Below are 20,438 nucleotides of genomic sequence, written 5' to 3'. Positions count from 1 at the left end.
CGATAAGATTGCCCTTGCTGTCATACATCTTCCTTCCTGTAAATGTAGACCATACGTGTTCGCTACCCAATAGTATGTAAATTGGTGCGTTTGTGCAGAAGTGTGTGTCAGCCAATTGAAGATCACTAAACACATCGAGTGCCGATGCATCAATGTTTTGCCTTCCCATTGATGAAGTTATTCTGCCAAGTACATGGGCGTTTACAGTCAAATGATCCTCAGAAATTCGGGACTTGATGTGAAGTGTGCTGAATCCCCTTGGTTTCAGTTTTCACTGAATATATTCAAACAAGGATGCGTGATTGTGAACGTGCCAACCCACGAGCGTGAATGCAACGTTCCGATACTTACGAGAGTTCTGAACCAGTATCCAATAAGAAGCGATATGTTATGTAGCCCCCATTTGCGTTTTTATCATAAACCATGGCCGTGGGTAATGTGCTTCTGTTCAATTCCTTTGCTTGATTAGATTACATGTGTATTTTGATTTACACTTGTTGCTCAAATGACCAGGCTTCAAACAGTTATAGCATAGATTTTTATCTATTACAAAAGAGCGCCTTTGAAATCCTGTCATATGCAAAAATTATGGACGGCCATACAGAATGTGTTCTGTGGAATGGCATTTGGTGCAGTTGCTGCCCTATACGGCCACCATCGAGTGTGTGAACCCTTTTGATTTGTCCCCGTGAGTTACTGTTTTCCCCGCAGACGCAGGCTCCCCTTTGCTTAGTTCCAATTCCTCGCAACGATCATCCAAGAACTTGAAGAAGTCGTCGAGAGTGGGTGAGTCTTTATCCAAACTGCGTTCAATCCACCTGCGCCTTGTGTCGGCATCAAGTTTTTCCAGTGCTAGATATATAATCCAACAGTCGCGTCCCGTTTGATTTACGGCATCCTGACCACGTACAATTTCGTTTGCACCGTCGGACACTTTACGCAAAATCGCAGCATCAATTTTAGTAATTGTTCCAATTGTTTAATAAATTGTTCCAAAAACGAGTTTACAATATGCCTCGGCCGATTGTACCTTTCCTTGAGACGTTCCCATCCAGTGTTGTAAGCAGTATCCGTGATCCTTAAATGTCGTACCAAGTTGGCAGCCTCATCGATAAGTAGTGTTTTCAAATGCTGCATGCTATGAATTGTACTTTCATAGATATCCTGAAATGCTGGCCACTCTGTGTAGCTGCCAGCGAATCGTTTGATTTGAATTTTTGGCAATTCGCTCTGTATTGGTGTGACCGCACCAACTGCAGAATTCGAATTCACCGCGCCTCTTAACTCGCCGCTCTCGCTTTCTCCAGCAGCATGCATAGACATGTTCGTCGTGTTCTGGCTTGCAGCTAACTGTTCAAATAGCTGTTGTTGTTGTAGCAGGCTGAGTATTGCGTCGCTAATTAGATGATACTCTCTGCTGCTATTTCCGTTGATCGTTGCAGTTGTAGTTGGTTGTACTAACCTCTTTTTCTCCAAAATCGTTGCATGTGCCAATAGATACTTTTCCTCGTAGAGTGCATTGTCTTCCTCTGGATCCCCATACCTATCCACGTGTTCGAGAAGGGCTATGGAATCTCCAAGCTGTGAGAACTCTTTCCAAGCCGATTGGAGCAGTTCTATCCGTGAGGTGACCTCCGCCGTTGTAGTTGGTTCCTCCCGTTCAGCCCAAGCCAATGCGCGTGTGATAATGGATTTGAGTCTGCCACGGGCTTTTACCAATGCCTTTAATTGTTCCATTGTAAACAACTTTCAATGAACACCAATGCACACAAAACTTCAAGAATCCGGCTCGAAGGACCAAAGAATGTTCGCGAATAATATGCTCGACGGATTTGATTCTAGTGGACTGTATTTATTTTGTTCTTGTCCAGTTCGATGTCTATTTGGTACTGAAAAATGCCGTCGCAGCGGCGGTAAGAGTATGTGTGTATACAAATTTTGGTCCCATCAATTCTCTTCTTGTTCTCTTTTGCGATGGTTCTTCGCTTAGCGATGGACTTGTTATACGTTCCTCAACATCCCGGCCCCCCCTGAAACAAAGTTTCGGAACGGGGCAATACCGCGATTTTAGTAATTGGTCGGGTTAATTTTCCAGATGCGGTCTTGAGCTTGACAGCTCGAACCAGTTCGTCCTTTCCTGGATAGGCTTCTATAACTCGTGCGATGTGCCATGAAGCCGGTGGGCTGTTGGACTCCTTAACAAGCACAACGTCTCCGATCGAGATATTAGGGATTGACGTGGTCCACTTTGGACGCTGTTGAAGAGTGGTCAGGTACTCCTGATGCCATTGTTTCCAGAAGCCTTGGTACATGGACTGGATACTCTGCCAGTACCCCAATCGACCCACAGTAATGTGACCCAAGTCAGCCTCCGGTATGGTGGTGAATGGTCGTCCAATTAAGAAGTGATCCGGCGATAAATAGTTGACCTCAGTATCCAGTGTATAGCATAGAGGACGTGAGTTGACCACTAAGCTGATTTGCGCAAGTAGGGTACGCATCTGCTCAAATGTAAGCATTGAGGTTCCGACGACTCGTCGAAGGTGCAGTTTAACAGATCGAACTGCCGATTCCCATTTTCCACCGCAATGAGGGGAGCCAGGCGGAATGAATACCCATTGTATGCCGTCATCCGCCAGGGTATGAGTAACCAGGTCGGTGTGTTGCTGTGACGCCAGTAGGGTTTGCATTTCATCAAGTGAGCGTTTCGCGCCGATGAAATTTGTGCCGTTGTCACTGTAGATTTTGGCACACTTGCCACGTAGAGATATGATGCGCCGCAGTGCAGCCAGGAACGTTTCAGTGGTGAGATCCGTGGCAAGTTCCAAATGTATTGCCGATGTGACCAGGCAAACGAATAGGCACCGGTGTTGACAAATGGACAAATGGCAGTGCTTGTGTGATACGAATGCTGGGTAGATCAGCCATTCGTTGCTGTGATGTATGCTGTCTTTGTCGAAAGCAAGCCAAACATTCGTGCGTGATTTTGCGTACGAGGTTACATGCGCCAAATATCCAGAACTTTTGCCGAACAATTACGAAGAGTGCAGAAACACCAGGATGGAGGTTGACCCGGTGCTCGTGTTCCAAGATCAGTTTCGTGATGCGTGTTCCAAGATCAGTTTCGTGATGCGATGAGTCTTTGGCAGCAAAACTGGATGTTTCTCCTCTTCTGGCAATTGAGAGTGATGCAATCGTCCGCCGACCCTGAGTAGATTGTGTTTGTCAATGATTGGTGACAGTTTCACAAGCTGCGATCGGCTCCGTAATGGCTTCTTGGCAAGTAGCAATTGGTAGTCATCTTGAAAGCAGGTTTGCGCGTAACGCAAACACAGAATCCGTGCAGTCCTCATGAAATGTTAGAGATTGGCAGCTCCTGTCCCGAGATGGATGTTTTGTGCGTTGGATGAAGCGAAGGACATAGCCAATAGTGTGCACCAGCTTCCACCAGGACGAGACTCGGGCTATTAGTTCTTCCAGCGGATTCCAAACAATTGGTTTTGACTTCGTTTTGTATGCCAGTTTCTGAAAGAGTAACGTAAAACTTTGAGCTGTTCAACTTTACCAAGAATTGATCGTTGTCACGTAGCCATGAAGGACCAGTCCACCACAGCCGAAAGTCGATGAGATCGGCAGCCATGCGGCTGTCTTGTCTTTTTGTGCAGTTAGGATTTGCAGATAGACCCACATTGTATGTTAACGTGTCCTTTCCAGGATGCCAGTAGAGTCCCAGAGCCTTTACTGGTGACCATTGAGTTGGTTGTGTGTAGGCGTCGGTATCCTCCTCTGTTATGCCTTTGGTATTGGATACCCATTTCCCGAGCTCTAGCTTGGCGCAGGACATTAGTTGTATAAGTTCGTTCCGGTTCCGCAGTAGCTCATCCTCACTGTTTGATCCAGTAAGAACATCGTCAACGTAGAAATATTCCAGTAGGATTTTCGCAGCATTCGGAAATTCATGATGATGATCCGAAGCCAGTTGTTGCAACACCCGAACCGCTAGGACGGTACATAGTTGAAAGTGCTTGATTGAATCGGTTGGATCTTCCCTCCAAACGATTCTCTGAAAATCTCGATGCTTATTGCAGACCTATATTTGGCGGAACATTTTCACAATATCCGCTGAGAATTCGAATTTGTACAGCAAACGGATCGCGTTGAATGCTCGGCCCTGTAAAGAGAGTGTCGTTCAAAGTCTTACCATTGGCGTCGCGGAATGACCCGTCGAAAACTACTCGGAGTTTTCGACCCAACACAGGGTGGTGTGGCATGTAGAAATGTTGCCCCGAGATGATTTCTTCCGTTGGCAGTTGTCGCATGTGTCCCAAAGTCTGATATTCTCGCATGAAATGTATGAATTTTATTTGTAGCTGCTGTTGCAAGCGACGTTAAACCGTTTTGAAAAGCTTGAGAGCTCCTTGTAGAGTATCTCCAAATTCAGGGAGTGAGGTGTGGAATGGAAGCTCCACGATATATTTCCTATTTTCATCGCGAGTGTGTGTGGTGAGAAAGTGTTTCTCGACCTGTTCATCTTCGGGTTCAAGTTTGGTCGTGCAGTCGACGGTTCTCCAGCTCCCAAAACTTCTGGAGCAAAGCATCTATATCCAATGTTGTTGTTAGTGAAATTGCGTTGCTTGCTTGGGGTGTCATGAGTGCCGTAATAACCCATCCAAAAACTGATGAAATTGCGATAAGATTGCCCTTGCTGTCATACATCTTCCTTCCTGTAAATGTAGACCATACGTGTTCGCTACCCAATAGTATGTAAATTGGTGCGTTTGTGCAGAAGTGTGTGTCAGCCAATTGAAGATCACTAAACACATCGAGTGCCGATGCATCAATGTTTTGCCTTCCCATTGATGAAGTTATTCTGCCAAGTACATGGGCGTTTACAGTCAAATGATCCTCAGAAATTCGGGACTTGATGTGAAGTGTGCTGAATCCCCTTGGTTTCAGTTTTCACTGAAGATATTCAAACAAGGATGCGTGATTGTGAACGTGCCAACCCACGAGCGTGAATGCAACGTTCCGATACTTACGAGAGTTCTGAACCAGTATCCAATAAGAAGCGATATGTTATGTAGCCCCCATTTGCGTTTTTATCATAAACCATGGCCGTGGGTAATGTGCTTCTGTTCAATTCCTTTGCTTGATTAGATTACATGTGTATTTTGATTTACACTTGTTGCTCAAATGACCAGGCTTCAAACAGTTATAGCATAGATTTTTATCTGTTACAAAAGAGCGCCTTTGAAATCCTGTCATATGCAAAAATTATGGACGGCCATACAGAATGTGTTCTGTGGAATGGCATTTGGTGCAGTTGCTGCCCTATACGGCCACCATCGAGTGTGTGAACCCTTTTGATTTATCCCCGTGAGTTACTGTTTTCCCCGCAGACGCAGGCTCCCCTTTGCTTAGTTCCAATTCCTCGCAACGATCATCCAAAAACTTGAAGAAGTCGTCGAGAGTGGGTGAGTCTTTATCCAAACTGCGTTCAATCCACCTGCGCCTTGTGTCGGCATCAAGTTTTTCCAGTGCTAGATATATAATCCAACAGTCGCGTCCCGTTTGATTTACGGCATCCTGACCACGTACAATTTCGTTTGCACCGTCGGACACTTTACGCAAAATCGCAGCATCAATTTTAGTAATTGTTCCAATTGTTTAATAAATTGTTCCAAAAACGAGTTTACAATATGCCTCGGCCGATTGTACCTTTCCTTGAGACGTTCCCATCCAGTGTTGTAAGCAGTATCCGTGATCCTTAAATGTCGTACCAAGTTGGCAGCCTCATCGATAAGTAGTGTTTTCAAATGCTGCATGCTATGAATTGTACTTTCATAGATATCCTGAAATGCTGGCCACTCTGTGTAGCTGCCAGCGAATCGTTTGATTTGAATTTTTGGCAATTCGCTCTGTATTGGTGTGACCGCACCAACTGCAGAATTCGAATTCACCGCGCCTCTTAACTCGCCGCTCTCGCTTTCTCCAGCAGCATGCATAGACATGTTCGTCGTGTTCTGGCTTGCAGCTAACTGTTCAAATAGCTGTTGTTGTTGTAGCAGGCTGAGTATTGCGTCGCTAATTAGATGATACTCTCTGCTGCTATTTCCGTTGATCGTTGCAGTTGTAGTTGGTTGTACTAACCTCTTTTTCTCCAAAATCGTTGCATGTGCCAATAGATACTTTTCCTCGTAGAGTGCATTGTCTTCCTCTGGATCCCCATACCTATCCACGTGTTCGAGAAGGGCTATGGAATCTCCAAGCTGTGAGAACTCTTTCCAAGCCGATTGGAGCAGTTCTATCCGTGAGGTGACCTCCGCCGTTGTAGTTGGTTCCTCCCGTTCAGCCCAAGCCAATGCGCGTGTGATAATGGATTTGAGTCTGCCACGGGCTTTTACCAATGCCTTTAATTGTTCCATTGTAAACAATTTTCAATGAACACCAATGCACACAAAACTGTTCAAGGACCAAAGGACCAAAGAATGTTCGCGAATAATATGCTCGACGGATTTGATTCTAGTGGACTGTATTTATTTTGTTCTTGTCCAGTTCGATGTCTATTTGGTACTGAAAAATGCCATCGCAGAGGCGGTAAGAGTATGTGTGTATACAAATATTCGTCTCTTCCATTCTCTTCTTGTTCTCTTTTGGCGATGGTTCTTCGCTTAGCGATGGACTTGTTATATGTTCCTCAACAGCTGGAATGTTAGTTAAGTCTGAATAGTTATGTTTTATCAATTCCATGAATTTACTACGTTCTTTATCCGTTTGCTTTGGATCGATATTAAAGCTGTCCTCTTCTTTTGTTATTTCAATACTATACATATATACACGGTATATTTATGTCGGTTCTTTTTAATGTTTCACTTGCCATATGCCTTTGCTCTTTATCTTTCAATAAATAGTCAATGTTATTCAATTTAATTGAATAGTCAATGTAGCGCCATTTGGCGTATAATAATTGTTATTAGGGTAGTATTTTATGAAGTCTAGTGTAAGTTAGGCTAGGGCAAAGCTGGAGCGCAATAAAAACTCGCACTCTCGCTCTTGGCGAATCCGCCCCGCTTTGCCACCGTAGGTAAGATAGGCGAAGAAGAAATTGTTTGAATATATGAAGAAAGTCGAGAAAAATCTATTGAAACGAACGCACGCACTCCTTTTTTTTCGTCGTCGTAAAATAGAAATTTGCAGTCACCCAAGTTTTTCAGTCTCTTTTATTCAGAAAAACTATTCTAAATTTTCATGGCGCCCCCGGGTGGACTTGCAAATTAAACCAAAATCTATCATACCTATATACATGCATATGTGCTACAGCTAAATTGCTAAATTGACCGCGACGTGTGTGCAAAGAATACAACAAACAAACGTGCAATACCCTATCTGCAGCTATATACCAAAGGAGATATATATACCATCTACCAAAGGAGATCCAAGTGGAGCATCCAGCTTCAGAAGAGGAGAGTACAGCACTTGGAATTTCCAATCTTATCAAGAGGTATTTGTGCAAAAATTGACAGCTCGAGTGAAGACGAAAAAATTAAAAAACTCGCAATTATTGTCTTGTGCTGAAACAATTGCACCTCGCTTTCAATTCTTGGCACATACGTATGACATAGTAGAGCTAGATTTGCTTGCTGTAGTTAGAGTTGAGCATATATATTAATACATATATACAGTGACATATCCATAATTCCCCACATCCCATACACATTATGTTTATGTACAATTCATCCACCCCATCCACACAAGTAACAGGACCCCACTCAAGAATCAATAACTGTTTCTTCCCATACTCCAAGCTAGGGCCCCCCATAATATAAACAATGGAGCACATTGTTTCATCAACATTAGAATCACGCCACTCTCGAGAAATCGATTCTTTAGAATCACGCCACTCATGAGGACCAATCAAAGCTAGACATAAAACCAAAGAGTATCACATTCCTAGCTCCGTCATGTAATGCAACACCGATCGCCAGCAGTGGATGCCTTTCATCAAAGCCGACGCATCCCCAAATATCGATCCAGGCACGTACGCCACCAACACGAAGATGCAGCCGAGGAGCAACGCCCGAAGCCAGAGTCGGGAGTTCCAAGAGAAGGGCTCATGGAAACTAGCCAGCAGCAGAGAGATCAGTTCCGTTTGAGACAAGCAGACCCAAAGTCAAGTCGGGGAAGTCATTCAAATCTTGTGACATAAAGATATTTAAGTTGTAAAATAAAAGTCTTTTTTAAAAAACTTAAAATCGAGTTGCGGATATTCAACTGGCGCAGTCGGTAGGATTTCGTTTAAAATTAAATCCTATATTTCGGTAATGGTCAGCTTGTGTAATTTCTAATTACTGTGATCACGTAATCCCGGAATCGTTAACAAAATTGTGAACTCCGCCAAAGAACCTATGTGTTACGAGCACATACGATTTGCAAAACTAAAATTAAGTGAACTGAAGTAAGCGGAGATAGTGATCCACCAAGAACAGTGAAACACCAAATACAAAATCAAAAAACTTACAAGTGAACCAAAATAAAGTTAAAAACTACTGAAAACAAAACAAAACCCAATCAACACCAACAACATGGCGTTACCACCACTATCATTGAGCGAAATCCACTTGAACCAGGCACTGCTGTCGATCAGACAAACACCTGCCTATGACGGTTCATCTGGACAGCTAAGCTCATTTATCAAACGAATCGAATATGTATGCGGATTATATCCAACTGAAGATCTTCGCCAACAAAGGATCCTATTTGGAGTGACCGAGATCCAACTGTCAGGAGAGGCACAACGCATATCGCAAATGATACAACTTAACACGTGGCTCGAACTGAAGACGGCGCTGATCAACGAGTTCAAAAATCACGAACTCTTACGACAACTATACACCACCAGATTCAACGGCAGTATTCGTAAGTTTATAGAAGAATTAGAGATAAAAGCATTATTAATAAACAATAAGCTAAACCTAGAAAACATACCAGAAAATAATGCCATTTATAAAAACGCTTTGAACAACACAATTAAAGATGTCATTACTCGAAAACTTCCTGACAGAATGTTCATGACCTTAGCAAGAAAAGATATTACCACATTGTCTAATCTTAAGAAGGCAGCACAAGAAGAAGGATTGTACGAAGCTAGTACAACAGATTCAGGTACAAATAAAGATCAATCGAAATCGTCTCAATCAAATCGAAAGAATGTTGGAAACTGTTAGGTATTATATTAATATCTATATACGGTCACACCATCCAAGGGATATAGAATAAAAGAGAATCTGGAAGACAACGCGTGCTTAAGTCTGAGTGTCAATACACTACATAATTGGCGACGAGGATAAAATAAAACGTATTAATATACATACACATGTTAAAAGTGCATATAATATATGAATAGCAACATGACGAAAAATGAAGCACCAACATTCTATCAAATGGCAACAATTGCTGAGTTTTCGCCACACCAAGAAACGTTCTGCTTTTGGATGGAAAAATTCGACATACATTTGTGCGAATTGAATGTGAAAGAGGAAAACACAAAAAAGGCAGTTTTGTTGAAGTCGAGCGGTACAGCGGCTTACACTGTACTACATAGTTTGTGCAATCCGGTATCACCCGTATCAAAAGCATACAAAGAATTATGTGAAATTTTAAAAACACACTACACACCACCTACACTCATATTCAGAGAAAGAAAAAAATTTCACATGTCCACAAAAAGTGAAGATGAGACTGTAGCGGAGTGGTATGCTCGAGTTAAACAATTGGCATTGGAATGCAAATTTGGCTCAAATCTGGAAGCGTTTGTATTAAACCAATTTGTGATGAGCCTTCCCAACCCCATATATGAAAGAATATGTGAAGAAGACGAAAATCTAACTCTGGCTGATGCACTCAAGAAGGCGATGATCATGGAGACGAAGATCAGCACAAGGAAGACAGAACACAACGTCAACTACATGCATCAAAAGAACGGGACTAGTCAATGGCAGAGGCAAAGAGGCGAGAACAGAGATCAAGCAAAGAGCAACGGCAGAAGTAATTTCAAGGGCAACCGAAACGTGAGTTACAGAGGCGGCAGAAGCGACGGTGACGGCGACGGCGAAAACGACTGCGACGCTGGCAGAGAAAAGAAGCAGCAGCCATGCACACACTGTGGCTGGCGAAATCATAACTCAAACAATTGCAAGTATAAGGCATGCAAATGTCACAGCTGTGGAAAAATAGGTCACTTGGCGAGCATTTGTAAAAATAAATCAAAAAAATCCGTAAATTATGTATCTCAAACAAAACATGACACCTATTCTGATAATAATTTTGATAATGATAATTATAACTTTTCTATCTATAGCGTTGATACAACCTCAACTAGTGGAGTATATTATTTACCTGTAAAAATTGATGGAAACATAACGAAAATTGCTTGCGACACTGGTGCACCGTGCACATTGGTTCCAAAAACATTTTACGAAAGCTTAAATACCAGCAGACCACTTAGAAAATGTCTAGTTCCATGTGTAGATTACAATGGAGATTCAATCAAAGTTATTGGTGAGTACGATGCAACGATCGAATATCGAGGTCTAAAAAAACAAATTGTTGTTGTAACCAATGCAGTGAGTCCACCTTTGCTAGGTAGAACATTTTTGAGAGCTTTTAATTTTGAGTTAATGCAGGTGAACAATGTGTACATAAATGAACCAAATTCTGTAATTACAGAACAGATTAAATCAGAGTTTGCTGAAGTTTTTGAGCCTCGTTTAGGTTCATATACTACGAATACGATATCGTTACTATTAAAAGAAGATGCAAAACCAATATTTTTCAAGCCTAGGTCAGTACCATTAGCATGGAAAGAAAAGATTGAAGTGCAGTTACGAAAATTCATAGATGATGGAATTTTAGAGCAAGTTGTTAGTTCTGAATGGGCAACACCTTTGGTACCGATTTTAAAACCAAACGGTGACATACGAATTTGTGGTGACTATAAGGTTACATTAAACCGGTCTTTAGTCGACGTAAAGTATCCACTACCTCGAATAGACGACATTTTTGCAGCGCTTGAAGGGGGTACACTGTATTCAAAACTTGACCTGTCAAATGCTTACAATCAGCTAAATTTAGATGAGCAATCTCAAAATTTGTGTACTTGGAGCACACATATTGGACTATTGAAAGTTAAACGCTTACCATTTGGTATAAAAACTGCAGCAGCTATTTTTCAAAAAACAATGGAAGGGTTGTTTCAGGGTATGCGAGGAGTTGTGGTTTATCAAGATGACATAACAGTTACAGGACGAGATCTTCAAGAACATATTTCAAACCTAAAAGCTGTACTTAGAAAACTGAAATCAGTTGGACTTAAATTAAATGACAAGAAATGTGAGTTCTTTAAATCCAAAATTTGTTACCTAGGATTTTCAATTGACAGGATAGGACTGAGCAAAAACAATGATAGAGTTGCGAGTGTATTGTTTGCACCGGCTCCGGAAAACGTATCACAGCTTAGAGCTTTCATAGGCATGGTAAATTATTATTCAAAGTTTATCAATAATTTCGCTCAGATAATGAGTCCTTTATATGCATTATTAAAGAAAAATACAAAATTTAATTGGACACGCGAATGTCAGAGTGCATATGAAGAGGTAAAGAAAGAAGTAACTTCTGAACAAGTTTTAGTTCACTACAACCCAGATCAACCGTTAGTATTAACGACTGATGCTAGCAGTCATGCAGTTTCAGGTGTTTTATCACATAAATGCAATGAAGATATCAAACCAATAGCATTTGTATCAAGAGCATTATCCAAAAGCGAGCATAATTACAGTACAATCGAGAAAGAGGCCCTGGCTATAGTGTTCTGTGTGAGTAAATTAAGACAGTATCTTTTAGGAAACAAGTTCATCCTTCGAACAGATCACAAACCATTACTAAGCATATTTGGAGACCTGAAAGGACTTCCATTGATGGCCTCTGCACGAATGCAAAGATGGGCACTGACTTTGTCAGGTTTTCAATATACAGTTGAACACATAAAGGGGACCTTAAATATAGCAGATGGACTCTCAAGAATGCCTCAATGGGAAACGGCTGTACCAAACGAAGACTATAATTACATACATTTTATACAGTCCGAAAAGGTGTTCAAAATTAGCTTCAAAGAAATAGCTCGTGAAACACGACGTGACCCAATATTATCAAAAGTTTGTGAGGCAATTAACACTGGTTCGAAGACAAGATTAAATGGCAGCGAGTTTTCTGCCTACATCTCTAAAACAAATGAACTTTCAGTGGAATATGATTGTATCTTATGGGGACACAGAGTAGTAATTCCAACCAAACTGAGACAAGCTATTTTAGCAGAATTTCATGCATCGCATTTGGGAATAGTAAAAACCAAAAGTTAGCACGTTCTTATGTGTGGTGGCCTTGCATGGATTCTGAAATTGAGAAATTAATTCGAGATTGTATTCCTTGTCAGGAACTACAATCAAGTCCAGAAAAGAGTCTGTTAGGTTAGGTTAGGTTCAGGCGGTAGCCTGGGAGAGTGATGAAACCCTCCCAAGCTCACTTGGACCTATAGAAGGTCCGTTGTGGTGCCGCATGGGCGTGTGCCCCTTCCCAGTGCCTAGAAACCGTGGAGAAACAGGCTGTTGCAAATTAAGGGCAGTCCCATCCGGAGGCTTGGATGAATCTGGACAAGGTCCCCGGTTTGATTTCGGACAGGTCCGAAATGTCTGTTAGGAAAGCAGCCCCGAGAAAACGAAGACGACGATTTCCAAGGGCTGGGCAGTGGCAGAAGAAGTGGGCGACCGATTCCTCTTCTTCCTCGTCGCGACAACTCCTGCAGAAGTCGTTATGAGGGATTGACAGTCTAGAGGCATGAGTGCCAATCTGCCAGTGTCCCGTAATGGCTCGAGTAACTGCAGAGCACTGTGCTCTGCTGAGCCTATACAGCTCGCCTGAGCGCTTCTTCGATCGATATGGCCATATCAATCTTGAGATTTTACAGGAAGCTGTTTGCTGCCATCTCCTAGTGGCATTTTGCTCAAACAATTCGTGCGTGAGAAGCCTACACGTAGCCAGAGGCATCGCTACCTGCTCCCTCTCCATAAGGAGAGGAATTGTAGTACCCTGCCTTGCTAGCTCGTTGGCGGCGTCGTTCCCCTCGATGTCCCTATGGCCTGGGACCCATATAAGGAAGAGGTCTAACTGCTCTGCGATCTCGTGCAGAGACCTGCGGCAGTCATTTACAGTCGCTGAGTTCGACGATATTGAGCCTAGAGCTTTAATAGCTGCTTGGCTGTCCGAGAAAACGCACACTAAGTGCGTGTCTAGAAATAGTTTGGAGACGATGGAAATGGCCTCCTTGATGGCTACAACCTCCGCTTGGAACACACTGCAGTGGTCCGGGAGCCTGAAGCAATGACTGATGTTCAGCTCGCTGCAGTAGACTCCGCCTCCCACGCGGCCGTCTAACTTTGAGCCATCAGTGTAGAAGTGAACCGCATTTGCGGGGCCTGGTTCGCCCATCTCCCAGTCCTCCCTAAGTGGGATTGATACCTGGAAAGGCGTCGAGAGGTGATCAGTAGGGACACAATAATCTGTCCTCTCTGGTAATTGCGGGTGTCTCGTCAGGATTCCCGAGTGCCCGACCGCGGACGCTTTCCACAGTCTGGCTTCTCTCATTCTGAGTGCGGAAAGTGTTGCCACTTTCTTTCCCATGAGATCTATGGGGAGGAGGTCCAGCACAGTATCCAGGGCTTCCCCTGGAGTAGTGCGTAGCCCGCCAGTTATGCATAGCTCTGCCATGCGTTGAACTCTGCTGAGTTTGTTGAGGCATGTCCTTTTGTCTAAGGCTGGCCACCATACTACCGCTCCATAGAGCATGATCGGTCGTATGATGGTGGTGTAAAGCCACCGAACTATATAGGGGGTCATTCCCCATCTTAGTCCGATGGCTTTCCTGCAAGTATAGAGGGCTACTGTGGCCTTCTTTACTCTATCCTCTATGCTCAATTTCCAATCGAGCTTTCTATCGAGGGTTAGACCAAGATACTTGGCGTTGTTGCTGAAGATTAGCGCTTCCCCACATAGTCTTGGGGGAATCAGTGCCGGTACTTTGTACTTCCTAGTGAAGAGCACCAGTTCCGTTTTAGACGGGTTGACGCCTAACCCGCATTTGTCTGCCCATTTTGACATCTTCATAAGAGTGCTTGTCAGGCACTCACATAGCGTCTGCGGGAATTTACCCGAGAATGCTATAGCAACATCGTCCGCATACGCCACCACGCGGCAGCCACCCCCCTCTATCTCCCGCAGCAGTTCGTTCACTGCCACGTTCCATAGGAGGGGCGAGAGGACTCCGCCCTGCGGGGTGCCTCTACTGACAAATCTGGTGGACGTTGACGTCCCCAGTGATGCCTCAACCGTCCTGCATTGTAGCATCTGATCGATCAGGCTCACCGTCCGGGAGTCAACCCCCAGTTCCGTCAGTGCACCCGTGATGGCGGTCGGTAGGATGTTATTAAAGGCGCCTTCTATGTCCAGGAAGGCTACCAGGGTGTATTCCTTACAGTTGATGGACGCTTCTATGATTGATGTGATCGTGTGTAGGACCGTTTCGGTGGATCTTCCTTTCCGATAGGCATGCTGGGAGTCTGAGAATAGACTAGGCGGAATATTTACCGTGAGATGCATCCCCAAAAGCCGTTCCATCGTCTTCAGAAGGAAGGACGATAGACTTATGGGTCTGAAATCTTTGGGGGCAGTGTGCGAGGGCTTGCCTGCCTTGGGGATAAAGACGACTTTGGTATGAAGCCAGGTTTCCGGGATATATCCATGGGAGAAGATTCCCTCATATATCCTTTTGAGCCAACTAGTGCCTTTTTGTCCAGCGTGAATCAGTTGGGCAGGGATGATGCCATCTGGTCCCGCGGATTTGTATGGTTTGAAGCTTTTTATTGCCCACGAAATGTTCTCCTGGCTTAGCAGGTTCATGATACCACTTGAAGCAACGGAGGGAGCCGCGATGTAGTGTGGTCTGTTTTCATCGCAGCCGGGAAAGTGGGTGTTAAGGAGAAGATTTAGCGACTCATTACTGGACGTTGTCCATGATTGGTCGGCGTTCTTCAGGTAGCCCAGAGTGGGTGTAGTCTTCGAGAGAACTTTGCGCAAGCGCGAGGCTTCTGAGTTATTCTCAATGTCGCTACAGAACTTACGCCATGAGGCGCGTTTGGCTTTCCTCAGTTCTTTATTGTATACTGACAGACTGGCCTTGTAATCGGCCCAGTTCTGCTCAGCGTTTTCGGCCTTAGCTTTATTGAAGAGTCTTCGGGAGGCTTTCCGGAGTTCCCTCAGTTTCGGATTCCACCATTCAGGTTTCTTCCGGCCTCTGCTCTTGCTAGAGGGGCAGGATTTATCGAGCGCCTCATTGCAGGCGTCGGTAAAAAGTTTAACAAGATGAGTCGTGGCTTCCCTGGAGATCTCCTCCTCAGGTGGAGTCTGTTAATACCGTGGAAATCCACAGGAAAGGCTTGGAGTCGAGTACACATAGACCTTGCAGGACCAATTAGAGGTTTTCATTTATTGGTTATTATAGATTCTTATACAAAATGGGCAGAAGTATTCAAAACGAAGGAAATAACTTCATTGTTTACTATCAACAAGCTTAGAGAAGTATTTTGTCGATATGGTTTACCAGACGTGTTAGTTAGTGACATTGGACGACAGTTTACTTCTGATGATTTTAAAACGTTTATGAAAAATAATGGTGTTAATCACATTTTTACTGCTCCAGGACATCCAGCGACTAATGGTCAAGCAGAAAATTTTGTAAAGACTGTTAAGAAATCACTATATGCAAACATAAAGGCTAATGAAAGACAAGATTTTAATACAATTTTAAATAGATTTTTGATCGATTACAGAAATACGATTCATTGTACTACGGGCGAATCTCCTGCTAAATTATTTTTTGGTCGTACACTAAAAACAAGATTTTCGTTGTTAAAACCACCTACGGTCGAAAGCATAATAAATAAAAAACAGACTGAGTGTGTTGTAAATCACAAAGGTAGACGAAGCACAGAATTTCTAAAGGGTCAAAAAGTTATGGTTAGGGACTACAAAAATCCTAACAAAGCAAGCTGGACTCAGGCAACTGTAAAACAACAACTGGGCCCGCGTTCGTATTGCTGTATTTTGGCGAACAATAACAGAGAAATAAAACGTCACCTGGATCAAATTAGAAACCAAAGCACTAACAATCATACATCGCCTAATGCGAAAACACCTGATGTCGAAAGCAATTGTTCAGTAGATGACAATTCCAAAACCAACAATGAACAAATAGTTTCTCAACCAACACCCACCAGGAGAGAGTTGAGACCACGTGAGGCAGGGAAGGTAGTAAAGCGTATTTAACAATAAAATAATATAAAGAAAGGAATTATGAAATCAAATTATGTACAAATTAAACACTGAAACAAATACTAAATAGATTAAGAAGAAAGAAAAATACGAAATCACATAAATTTTATATACGCTAATTAGATTAAGTACACAAATCAAATTGTTATAAGAAAATAGATTTGTAAATGACATGTATATTAAACATCTAAGGAGAGGCGTGTTAGGTATTATATTAATATCTATATATATAATATAATATCTATATACACCATCCAAGGGATATAGAATAAAAGAGAATCTGGAAGACAACGCATGCTTAAGTCTGAGTGTCAATACACTACAGAAACTATTATCCAAATTATAATACTACTAACTATCACAATCAAACTCAGAGTTCATCTGGAACAGGTCAGACTAATCGAACAAATCAAAATCAAAATTCCCAAAATCCTGGATTATACAATGAGTTCAAAAATTCCTTGAATCAAGGTAGGGCTCAGAATCCATTCAATTAGCAAATATCTCAAAACCAAGCTAGTGGGAGTGGACCCAACCAACCTACTAAAAGAGGGAGGGAGAGCCAGAGTGGCCAAACGAAGATGGACGTAAATTTTCATCAAGCCGCCTCGGAAGAAACCGAGGAGGACCCTATATAAACATTACCATTAATAAAAGAATATTAAGGTGTATCGCTGACTCGGGATCATCGATCAACATCATGAAAGAAAATTACACAGATTCCGAGATAAAAGACGATAACCTTACGGTCCATACCATCAATGGACCTGTCCGTTTAACTAAGAGTATAATGAGGAATGCGAACAAAACATGTCCGTCCGAACAAAAGTTCTACATACATAACTTTTCCGAAAATTATGATATTTTATTAGGAAGAGAATACTTGATGGCAAGTAAAGCCGTCATCGATTACAGAAATGACACTGTATCACTAGGAGCTAGGTCGTACCCAATAATTCAGAGTGGAGAAGCTATTGAAGCCGGCAAGACCGCACAGAAGTGCACTGATCCCTCTACAAAAGAAGAGAAGATCGCACCTAAGTGCCTTGACCCATCTCCAGAGGGAGATCAATACTTCGCTTCCGCTCTAGACGGTGAATTAAGGGAATGTAATCAATTAAAATTAGAACACTTAAACGACGAAGAGAGGGAAGAGTTAAAGAAGGTCTTATATGAGTTTAAGGATGTGCAGTACAGAGAAGGTGACAATTTGACTTTCACAAGTACAATCAAGCACGAGATCAAAACTCAACATGAAGACCCGGTCTACAGACGACCATACAAATATGCCCAGATACATGATCAGGAGGTAAACCAGCAAATCAAAGATATGATCAGGCAGGGAATAATTCGAAAGTCGAATTCTCCTTACTGCTCGCCCATATCTATGATTCCGAAGAAGTTAGATGCTTCAGGAAAGCAAAAATATCGAATGGTAGTAGACTATAGAAGTCTAAATGAAATAACAGTTAAGGAAAAATTCCCAACTCCAAGAATGGATGAAATCTTAGACAAACTAGGTAAATGTCAGTATTTTACGACAATCGATTTAGCAAAAGGTTTCCATCAAATACCCATGGAACCTAGCTCAATCCCCAAAACTGCGTTCTCCACTAAGCATGGACATTACGAGTTCACTCGTATGCCCTTTGGGCTAACCACTGCCCCAGCTACCTTCCAAAGATGTATGAACAATCTGCTAGAAGAGGTAATCTTCAAAGATTGCTTTGTATACTTAGATGACATCATTATATTTTCCACTTCATTGGAAGAACACTTGTTGTCACTAAGGAGAGTATTTGGAAAGTTGAGAGACGCCAACTTGAAGCTACAAATGGATAAATGTGAATTCATGAAAAAGGAAACTGAATTCCTAGGTCATGTAGTCACTACTGAAGGAATAGTACCAAATCCAGGCAAAATCTCTGCCATTGTCAAATTTCCAATACCAGAAACGACTAAACAAATAAAGTCATTCTTAGGTCTGTGCGGGTTCTGCAGGAAATAGCAGAACCCTAAATGAACATGAAATAAACTATTCAGCCATCGAAAAGGAATTATTAGCGATCGTATGGGCAACCAAGTATTTCCGTTCATACCTGTTCGGTAGAACATTCGAGATACAAAGCGATCATAAGCCCTTGATTTGGTTGAACAACCTCAAGGAGCCAAATATGAAATTACAAAGGTGGAAAATAAAACTGAATGAGTTTATTTTAAAATGAAATATCTACCAGGCAAAGAAAATCATGTAGCTGATGCCTTATCAAGGGTAAAGATTAATGAAAATCTCCTGGGAGAAGCTTCAAATAGCGTTGGTGCAACTATACATAGCGCACAGGAAGACAATCTAAATCACATTGCTATCACGGAAAGACCAATTAACTATTACAATCGGCAAATTGAGCTAATAAAAGGCAATGAAGATAAGGTAGAAACAATCCGTTATTTTCACAAGCTAATCATCAAGATTACGTATAACGAAATGACTAACACGTTAGCGACGGATATAATAAAGGAATATCTATGCACCAAAAAGAGCGCATTATATTTCCATAACGAAATAGATTTTCCTCCATTCCAAAAAGCCTATTTAGAAATCATTGTTCGGGCCAGCCGCTGAAGAAGAACCGTAACTTTAAAATTATTATTATTGCATGAGCATAGAGAGCCGCCTACATATGTTGTAAAGCATTGACTTTCTGCAGAGCTGCTGCGCTCTCCCGCTAAAGGGGCTTTCTGCCGCCGCCACTTCGGCAACTACTTTGATCTGCTGCCGCCACTTCGGCAGTCACTTTGATCTAACGCCGTCGTCTATAGTTTTAGTTCTATGCTTACCCCTCTGCGCATTGGTTGCATATCGATCTCGCATAAAGTTCATCTGGCAACAGCAAGCAATCGGCTTCCGCTAAGCCACCAAGATTAAATACGAATTATAAAGTTTAACCCAAAATCTCTTTTTATTTTGAAATACATAGGTGCCAAAAAAGCTTGGCATCTCAAACATTGGTGACCCCGACGTGGTATAAAACCATTTCTTAATCGCGTTCCGTTAAAACACTTATTAATTATACAATATTGTGTTGTTGGGTAGTTTAACTACCAACAAATACATTTGTGTGCACATTAAAAACAGTTTAAAGTGCAAATTCAGTGAGAGTGCGGCTGGAATATTTATAGACAAATTCCGGTACTTAAAGCGTCGAATCTCTCATTCTCTGCGCAGCTGCAGCCGCGGTTCTTGACTTTTCGTGTCTTGCATTCTCGCTCTCGCGTCTATACATCGTCGCTTAAGCGGTATTTTATTTTCCGTTGTTGTGTCGATTGCACAACGGTTAACAAGGACAACGATCCAAATACAGGCGCGGGCAGAAATATTGTGGTGGCTGATTCCAGACTGAGTCTGTATAAACGTAAAAGTCAGTCATTATATGATCGATTGCACAGGCTTGGCGAATCCTTCGCGGGGAATAAAATCGACAAGCTGACCGCCGCGGAAGTCGAGGTGCGCCTTGATATGTTGGCAGAAATTCGAGCGGAATTTAATAAGGCCCATAATGAGTTGGAGGCTCTCGATCAAAACGAGATTGGGAGTGAGCTGCGCGAAATCTTCGATACTCTTTTCATATCGTTGAAAGCTGAGTTGCTGGCTGCTGTTGAAGTAAGCCAGTCACACGCCGCTGCCAATTCTACGACTCTGCCAAGCCATTCCGGACATAGTACCATCATCATGGCTCACAAGCAGCGACTTCCTGAGCTGAAGGTGCCGAAGTTTTCTGGTGGATACGTCGAGTTCTCGGATTTTATGGCAATGTTCAAATCGGTGATTGAAGCGGATGCGGATCTCAGTGACATCGAGAAATTCCAGCACCTTCGCTCTTGCCTCGCTGATGCGGCTTTGGATTCGGTTCGATCGTTGGAGCTCTCCAGTGCCAATTATCGTGCGGCTCTGGATATACTTAATAAACGCTTTAATAACAAAAGACTTGTTTTCCAGGCAC

The 20,438-nt window shown here is 42.6% G+C and overlaps 1 long non-coding RNA gene across 1 annotated transcript; it reads left to right on the top strand.

The window, feature by feature from the left end:
- The first annotated feature begins 5,250 nt into the window (after window positions 1–5,250).
- LOC117184842 (uncharacterized) lies at window positions 5,251–5,700 on the top strand. The gene is made up of 2 exons (XR_004470308.1): window positions 5,251–5,474; window positions 5,539–5,700. It is a non-coding gene; the product is annotated as an uncharacterized lncRNA (long non-coding RNA).
- Window positions 5,701–20,438: the final 14,738 nt, after the last annotated feature.

This window comes from Drosophila pseudoobscura, chromosome X (genome assembly GCF_009870125.1).
Source record: "Drosophila pseudoobscura strain MV-25-SWS-2005 chromosome X, UCI_Dpse_MV25, whole genome shotgun sequence".
Classification (NCBI taxonomy): Eukaryota; Metazoa; Arthropoda; class Insecta; order Diptera; family Drosophilidae; genus Drosophila; species Drosophila pseudoobscura.
The sequence above is the reverse complement of the archived record's forward strand: the minus strand, read 5'-3'. Positions and strand labels throughout refer to the sequence as shown.